The 9,827-nt window shown below is 33.4% G+C and overlaps 1 pseudogene; it reads left to right on the top strand.

Moving 5' to 3' along the window:
• The first annotated feature begins 3,751 nt into the window (after positions 1-3,751).
• On the top strand, positions 3,752-7,256 carry LOC128185432 (uncharacterized; annotated as a pseudogene).
• The last annotated feature ends 2,571 nt before the right edge of the window (positions 7,257-9,827 follow it).

Genomic DNA, 9,827 nt, shown 5'->3' with positions numbered 1-9,827 from the left:
AGTATATATTGTCTTGATATTTTATGTACCAAATAATGATGGGATACATTTTTTTGCTGAACAAAAATTGATTACTAAACAAAGATAGCCCTCATTCAAATTCACTTAAAATATGACGTCGCTGGAGGTCAAGGAGCAAAGAGAAATGCCAACAGTATGTGTTTTAACTTGGGAAAACAAAGAAGAAAACTGTGAAAATGCATAACGTTGCAAATAACATGTCAAAAATTATTCACACATGAAATACATTTTATATAATTAATATATTGTCGAAAGACTTTGTATCGTCATTTGACGTTTGCAGTTTCACTACAATTAGCGGAGAATTTACCCGGTAAAACATGCAACACTGAAGAATTCGAACTAACTTATGATTCTGAAACAATTACAGTACCCGCAACGTTATTTTTTACAAGATAAACGATAGGATAGGATTCACGCACGATAGGATAGCATTAACGCACGATAGAACAGTATACACGCACGAAAGGATAGGATTAACGCACGATAGAACAGTATACACGCACGATATGATAGGATTGATACACGATAGGAAAGGATAAACGATGTTCATGATAAACGTATGATTGCTTTAAACGATATTTACGATCAAAATGATAATGGCAGAATTTGAGAGAGATCACGTACAAATAAAGATTTACGTGGAATTTCTTTTTAGTAGCAATTGCCGAGTTGTTAATCATCGCTGCATAATTTATAGAATGTATTAAAAGGACCAGTTAATTGTTTTTCAACAAAATTTTTGAGCTTTAATGATCAATAAATTTTCTGTATTGTTAAAATTATTTTCATTACCGAACACCCTAGCACATCGCCGCGAATATTTCAGCCCGAGATTAAATCACTCGGAAAATAGCGGGTTTAATTATATAAATCCAACTCTTGTATAAAGTAAATATAAAATCTTTCATAAGTACATTTCTTTTTGTATAAGAAAATGATGCATTCAAAACGAATTATTACAGATAAGTTAAATAAATATTTACGCAGATACACATTCTGCGTACGATTTATTAACATTGTTTTCATTACCACACACCCTAGCTGATTGTCGAGAACATTTCAGCCTGAAATCAAATATCACATGGAAAATAACGGGTTCAAAATATAACTCGGATTTTAATTAAATATAAATTATATCATAAATAGTTTTGTTTATGTAAAATATGATATAACAAAATCATATTGCATAAAAGTTAATGTTTACGCAGGTATACACTCTGCGTACGATTTAATATATTCGATAAACAGGTAAATATGTTACCTTGTTCCAAGAACTTCGGTTTTCATTTTCAATGTTAACAGATATGATTTACATATAATATTGGTTAATTTGATCGAAAAAAAATTAAAAATTAGTATCCTGACGGAATGTTGGATAGGATTTTACAATTCTTGTTCGATAGATATTCGTATACGGCGCACCGAACGATTTGCAACTTAGTAATAATTATGAAAAGGCACGAAACGATTAACACGATAGGATAAACGGAAGAATTGTTGAAATTAAACGATAAACCTGATAGGATTAACGCACGATAGGATAGGATTAACGCACGATAGAACAGTATACACGCACGATAGGATAGAATTAACGCACGATAGAACAGTATACACGCACGATACGATAGGATTGATACACGATACGATAGGATAGGATTGTAAAAAATAACGTTGCGGGTACTGTATGATCAAATAAGATGCTAAGTGGTATAGATTCTTTTAAAACTGCAGTTTAAAAGACCCTAGATACTAATCGTGATATTTAGATAGGTTATTTTAACAAACTGTGCATGTGTACTCTTAAGGTCAAGTTTTGGACATTACTGTGCTCCGTGGTGACAAAACATTTAGTTTAAAAGATTGAATAACAAAGACACATTTTCAATAAATGGAAAGAAACTTCAAATATGCAAAAAGGGAGGATACTGCAATTTATTTTAACTATGTGTATATTTCTTTTATATACAATTTAAACTAATAAAGATGTTATTCTATCTAACAGTGCCATAATTTCACTGCTATCTGCCCATGAAGAATAGTCATCAAAACTATTCACCGACGGCATTCGATTTCTCTTGTTTTTAAACTTAGAACACAATCTAGTGTAATCTAAGTCGCTAAGTTAAATTCAAAGTCTGATAACTCTTATTTGTTTACAATCAAGAAATCCTGCAACACCGATAAATATGTGTTCTTCAGTATAATAAATTACCTATTCACTGACTCTTCCGACGATAGCAAGTTTATTGTTTCCCTTGACAGCAGCTATTTCTTTCGGCTGCAGTTACGGGGGACATTATCTTTCTGATGTTAAATTTGTCTTGCATTAACCCCAAAAAAATCTTATCTCTTTACCTGAAGCAAATTGTTTGAATCTTACGCATTAAAAGCTGAAAATACCTTTTATTGTTCTACTTGTATTGACATTGATTTGGTATTGTATTTTGTATTGTATTCAAAATCCAAAGATGCAATAATAGTTTTCTAACAATGGAAATAAGCTACTGATAAAGAATTCTTCATTGTTTTAGAAAGTTTAATTTTATTGATTTTAAGCAATTCTGAAAAAAAAAAATTGATGTTATTAGGAAAGGACTTTTTACAACATTGTTTGGCAGACTGCAATTCCCAACTCAATAAAATAAGTAAAATATTTTCTACCTCTTTTGTAAGTCTTTTAGGTCTCCACATAATTCATGACTCTTAAAAAGTTTCTGCTTAGTGTGATATTTTGCGCAAGTCTCACATAATGGTTCCGGATCATCACACGATTTGCAAAAGTGTGTTGCTTGAATCTGCAGGTTTTCGGAAGAACAAGGTTCACAGAATATTTTTTCAACAGTAACTTTCTCACTGAAATATGAAAAATGACATTTATTTGTTTTTAGTATTGACAGCTGTTTTTCAGCTAAATCAGTTATCCTCGGTCAAAAAACAAATATTTTAAGTTTGTTTTTGGTTGAATTTCACCAATCACAAAGCAATGAAATTGTTTATTAAGTGTCGCAACAATGACTTTTTGTGGCATAAATCTTTTGTTAAATACATTATTGAATTTTAAGAGTGTGGTGTTTTGTTTAATATTCTGTGTACAAATTATTTTTTTCAAGAGTTACTCCCCTTTCCGCTACTCTCCTGTCATTAGATATTTTTGCACAGAGTCGCGCAGTGCGCAACGTCGGTAGAGTTGCCGTAATCTCATTTTTGAACAAGTGTACACATTCAAGAATTTTATAGCCCTACAGTGTACATGTAAGTAGTTGTATTTGTTGTTTGTTATTTATATGATTTAAAATATATGTTCAGTATTTAATTTATTGATATAATGATGTTGCAATGTATACAAAGGACAGTTCACTCATTGGCGCCAAAATTGTTCGTGCGTGAAATTATACTTATCATGTTTATTTAGTAAATTAATATGATCTACTCTACATGTATATATATTGATATCATTATACATTGTGTCCAACATTCTTACAAATATATCAAACTATTTTTTACTTTATTTACATTGAAGAAATAAGCGGGGTTAGTTTTTCAGTCGGTGTATTCATAGAATCAGTATTGTCAAATGTCAGTATTTCCAGTATTGTCAATGTATTTTACTATTTTTTCAGCTTTTTACTAAACGCGTATTACATACTGTAGAAATCACATACAATGAATAAAACTGAACATGTACCAATTCAAAGGCGTGATTTGGTTTTAGTATAGTAATAATACCATGGCAGAGTTTGCAGAAAAAGACGATTCGCAGTCACAGAGGCGTACAAGGAAGCGAATTGCTGGACGAGCAATGTATGAAGAGAATGTCAACAACAAATATGCATCTTCAAGTAAGATTAAACGAAAAATGGACAGTGAAATTGAATATTTTCTACGGTCCGAGAATAAAGAAAAAATTGCAATTCTAGTGAAAGAAAATCTTGTAACACTTTCTAAGAAATATAAACAAGAAGTGTAAGCACTCATAGATTATGTGCGAAAATCTGGCACAGAAGAAAGTGAGAAAGAAAGACTTTTTTTTGAACTTATTATTTCTATGCTGGATTTGAAAACAGAGAAAACTGTGGAAGAACTCAATAATGTTATATCTTCAAGTGATTTTTATTTACCAAGATATATATTTAGTGTGTCAACGGCAACCACGTCGTCCAAATAATACCGGTAAAAGATCAAGGAAGAAATCGTATTCTTCAAAATCAACCATAATCTTGAGACATCTTGCAAAAGCAGAAACTCTTAAAGCAAAACTTGAATTTGCAGACAAAGAAATCAAAGTCAACAGACAAAAATAAAAAAAAAAAAGCGACGCGGCTATGTTAAGGCTGTCCGAAGCTAAATATCTATCGAAAAATGATACTATTTTAATTATCGAAAAATACTTTAACCGAGCGAGTTTCTTTGAACTTTTATTACATAAATTAACAGTGAGATCCAACACTATATTTGATGTATTTTTGTGACGTCATATATTTTTCTTAACCACGTGACGGGTGTGTTCTAACACGGTAAATAATCTATAAAAATCGCATCGGCACAAGTGAATAATGACATTAAATCAAAAATATTTTTATGAAAAATCCTTCGATAAGTAATGTATTTTGCAGTTCTTGCTGGGGGTTCATATTTCGTTTATTTGAAATATTGTCAAAACATTTCGCACTGCCATCGAAATTAGGCACATTTTCACCTTTTAGGCTCGATTTACACAAAATCAGGCCAATCGGTAGGTTTCCCCCAGCAAGATTCACATTGGTACTCATTTTCTCTCCTGATTTCACGTAAAATATACTAAGATTGTTTTTATCTTTCACTTGTGCCAAGCCGTTTTTTATATGCATATACATATCACCATTCATTAGATTACACGTAGCAGGGGAATTCTCAAAACCATTAGTTTATGAATAGTTATTGACCTATTACGAAGCTTTAAAACTGTTGATTTTTTATACTCCATATCGGTGATTTTAATTTTTAGTATCAGTAGTATTTACAACAGTGTCTATGTAAAGGAATGAGACGCTTTTATTAAGCACAATGAATATCACTTATTACGTTACCATACATTCCCTAAGAACGATCGAAAGGAATGCAGATCGTGACGTCAAAGTTAACTATGACGTCATATCTTATGAAGTACAGACAAGTGACTTTCTACATATCGCTGTGAAATTAATCGGGGAGCCTTAACATAGCCGCGGAGGAGGAAGAACAGAATCAAAGGAGCTGAATTAACAAGACAAGAATAGAATTCCTTGGTCCCCCGCCGGTCAAGCAGTATACTAGTATCGACCAAGGCTGATTTAGAAACTTGACCAAGGTATTAGTGGTATAAACATTTGGTATAAATTTAATGAAAATCCGTCAAACTTTGTAGGCATGAGAGTGCTTACAAGGTCAACTTTTGGATTAAACGGAGTCATTATTGTGGTCAAAGTCCCATAACTCCAACAAAAAGTATCGACCAATGCTGATTTTCGAACTTGACCAAGGTATTAGTAGTACAAACATTTGGTATAAATTTAATGAAAATCCGTCAAAATTTGTAGGCATGAGAGCGCTTACAAGGTCAATTTTTGGATAAAACGGAGTCATTATTGTGGTCAAAGTCCTATAACTCCAACAAAAAGTATTGACAAATGCTGATTTTTTAACTAGACCAATGTATTAGTGGTATAAACATTTGGTATAAATTTAATGAAAATCCGTCAAATTTTGTAGGCATTAGAGCGCTTACAAGGTCAATTTTTAGATAAAACGGAGTCATTATTGTGGTCAAAGTCCCATAACTTCAACAAAAAGTATCGACCAATGCTGATTTTAGAACTAGATAAAAGTATTTGTAGTATAAACATTTGGTATAAATTTAATGAAAATCCGTCAACATTTGTAGGCATGAGAGCGCTTACAAGGTCAATTTTTGGATAAAAGGAGTCATTATTGTGGTCAAAGTCCCATAACTCCAACAAAAAGTATCGACCAATGCTGATTTTCGAAGTAGACCAAAGTATTAGTAGTATAAACATGTGGTATAAATTTAATGAAAATCTGTCAAAATTTGTAGGCATGAGAGCGCTTACAATGTCAATTTTTGGATAAAACGGAGTTATTATTGTGCTAAAAGTCCCATAACTTCAACAAAAAGTATCAACCAATGCTGATTTTCGAATTTGACCAAGGTAATAGTGGTATAAACATTTGGTATAAATTTAATGAAAATCCGTCAAAATTTGTAGGCATGAGAGCGCCTACAAGGTCAATTTTTGGATAAAAGGAGTCATTATTGTGGTCAAAGTCCCATAACTCCAACAAAAAGTATTAACCAATGCTGATTTTCGAAGTAGACCAAAGTATTAGTAGTATAAACATTTGGTATAAATTTAATAAAAATCTGTCAAAATTTGTAGGCATGAGAGCGCTTACAAGGTCAATTTTTGGATAAAACGGAGTTATTATTGTGCTCAAAGTCCCATAACTTCAACAAAAAGTATCAACCAATGCTGATTTTCGAATTTGACCAAGGTAATAGTGGTATAAACATTTGGTATAAATTTAATGAAAATCCGTCAAAATTTGTAGGCATGAGAGCGCTTACAAAAAGGTGTGATGGACGGCACCACGGACGCACGGACACCCGGACACACGGAAACACGGACCCACGGACCCACGAACGGACGCACGGCATTTCTATGTCCCCGCTCCGCGTTGCGGCGGGGGACAAAAATCAGTTGATTTGGAAACAGATTTAGAAGTCTTATGTGCTCAAAAAGAAAAAAAACAATTGTTGACACTCAGCTACAAGCTATGGTGGAATTCGATGAGATAGACAGTCGACTGGACACATAATTAGACATAATAGACTGGCCAACGACAACAAGAAAATACATTAATGATGCCTTCAAAAACAACAACGAAACAACAACAGACTCTGAAACAAGTAAACAAGAAACCAGTATACCTACAACAGCTATAGAAATAGCACAAGGTGAAATACATGTATTTCCTTAACAACCCACAGTTCATCAGAAAACTGTAACTTAACTTTTTGATGATAGTTAACAACACCATGCGTCAACCGAAAAACATACATCTACTCACAATTTTCATAGCTCGCCAATTATATCTTGAAGAAAGATCTCATGTTGTTAAGGATAACATTGTACGACAACAAACCAGAACATTATCGAACCTGTAAAATAGGTTTTAAATATGTGTCTCAGACTTAAAACTGTTTCAACCCGAATAACTTGTTCTATTGATCCGATGGTTAGGACCAACGTTCTCAAATCATGCAAAAAAACATAAGAATTCAACACAATTCACTCGATGATGTTAAGAAATTATGGTCGAGATTAAATGAATGTTTTGGATCGCCGGGCACATCTCTGAAAACCAAATTAAACACATTTCAAAAAATTACAGACAGTGATGTTAGAAAAATGTATGAACTTTCTAATCTATTGTTAGAAATTATGTGTTTAAAGGGAAATGCAAAGTATCATGACTTACTGAGCTTTTTTGATACATCAGTAGGAGTCAAATCAAATGTTGCCAAATAACCGAGCAATCTACAATCCAAATGGGTCACCAGAGCTAGTAAATTTAAACAGAATAACGATGTTTTATATCCCCCTTTTTATGTTCTGTGCGATTTCGTCAGTGAAGCAGCAACTGATTTGAATGACCCAAGTCTTTCGTATGAAAAATCCGATACCTGGAAACCGAACCAAACACCAAACAGAAAAGTGAATGTCAAGAAAACTGAATTTACAGCATCACCAAACTATTCAATGCATAACTCCCCACACACACTCAACCAGTGTAGAAACTTCAGAAAGAAACCACTGAAAGAAAGAAAACAAATACCAAGTGACAACACCCTTTGTTACTTATGTTGTGAGTCCACAACACATGTGTATAAAACGTGTGATGCTATTGTGAATTGCTCAGAATGTGGTACAATTCTAAGACGATTCTAACAATTCTAAGACATGACGGTGGGGAGACAGTCGGTTCCTCTGTAAGATATGACAATAGGGGACACAATATCAATAACAAATGTACTACCATTTGTGGTGAGAACATTTCAGGAGGATCATGCGCAGACTGTTCTTGTCAATGTTCATCAAGAGAGTGATCCAAATCGAACTTTGACCTTGTACGCTATAATTGATGATCGAAGTAATTGCACACTTGCAAGACCAGAACGTTTTGACTACATGCATATATCCAAATCAGTGACTCACCAATTTACACTGACTTCGTGTGCTGGACGTCAACAGATGAGTGGACGCAGAACTTCAGGCTTTTTTGTCATCCATCGACGCGCGGGGGTGTTAAGGAAGCATATGGAATCTGAGTTACATGTAATTCCGTGCAATCACAAATCTTAGTTATTATGTACATATTAAAATATCTAGGCGACTAAACGTAGATCAAAAACAAATAAAAAATACTGAAGACAATTTTTTTCCAGAAATAAGTTTGTATTACGTAGATTTACACATTGATGACGTCATGACTAAAAGTTGAATGTCGTGTGAATTTGATCGGAAAGCATTGTAAACATATTCAAAATGTAACTAATCTAAGAACTCTTATAAAGTATTGTGGTGTGATTTATTGAGAATTGAACATTAGAATACTGGGGGAGACGTTAGTTTTATCAATCATTCGCTAAAAGGTATGTAAATTTGCTTTTATTTCTCGGCCAGGCTTTCCTCTGTCGTTGTTTACGATATAAAAATCCGACTAGAACAACACTACCCCGTATATATTGAACTTGAAATTTTATACGTATCGTTAGTTTGATCAATGCTTAAATTGAAAAGTGCTGCTAGAATCCCATGTTGTGTGTTGTTTTGATGCAATTTGCCGTTTTCCGTGCAAACTATATAAAAGTTGGGAAGGTTTTACGAGAAACGGATAAATAACTTTTTAATAAGGAAAAACATAGGATTCTAGCAGCGGTTTTGATTAAACTGAGATGTTTTGCTTTCACTTGGTATGTTTATTTTATTTTTGAAACCGCGGGGTAGTGTTGTTCTATCTCATTTTATGTTAAGGAATATGCGTAAGCTATTTATAGTTGTCACGTGATAATGCACCAATGTGGCAGTTATGTACTACCCGATTTTATTGCACTGACATCTATTTTAAAGGTTAATATTAAGTTTTTGATCTTATTCAAAGTAATTATTTAATTTCACGATTTTGAATATAACAGTCAAAATAAGACGCTAAATTGCCCATATGCTTCCTTAACACCCCCGCGCGGATCCGTAACCATAGAACTTCCAATGGTAACTCATGAGTGAAATGACATTCCAGACAAAAGAAGTGAAATCCTACACCAAATCCCATTTCCCATCAACAACATTTGCGTGACATACCGATTCCTTTGCTCAATCCAGATGCACAGATACTGTTGATAATCGGACGATATTTAGCAGAAGCACATCAAGTCAATGATCAACGTATCGGAGCTCGAAATGCACCCTTTGCACAACGATTGACCATTGGAATGGTCGTGGTCGGGAACTTTTGTTTAAAAAGATTCCACAAACCAAACATTACAAAATTAAAGACTACCATAATTGTCAGTAGTCGTGAAACCATCTTTAAACCATGTTCCAATGTGTTTCAGGTAAAAAACAACATTCAGAGTCCGAAATTCAGAACAATATATTTCATGTTAACAGATGATAATGAGACTGGACTATCACTAGACGATCGTGACATCATAGAATTTATGGCTAAATCCTTTCAGATAGATCAAGATGGACGATGGAAAGCGC

The sequence above is a fragment of the Crassostrea angulata genome, chromosome 5 (assembly GCF_025612915.1).
Source record: "Crassostrea angulata isolate pt1a10 chromosome 5, ASM2561291v2, whole genome shotgun sequence".
NCBI lineage: Eukaryota > Metazoa > Mollusca > Bivalvia > Ostreida > Ostreidae > Magallana > Magallana angulata.
The sequence above is the reverse complement of the archived record's forward strand: the minus strand, read 5'-3'. Positions and strand labels throughout refer to the sequence as shown.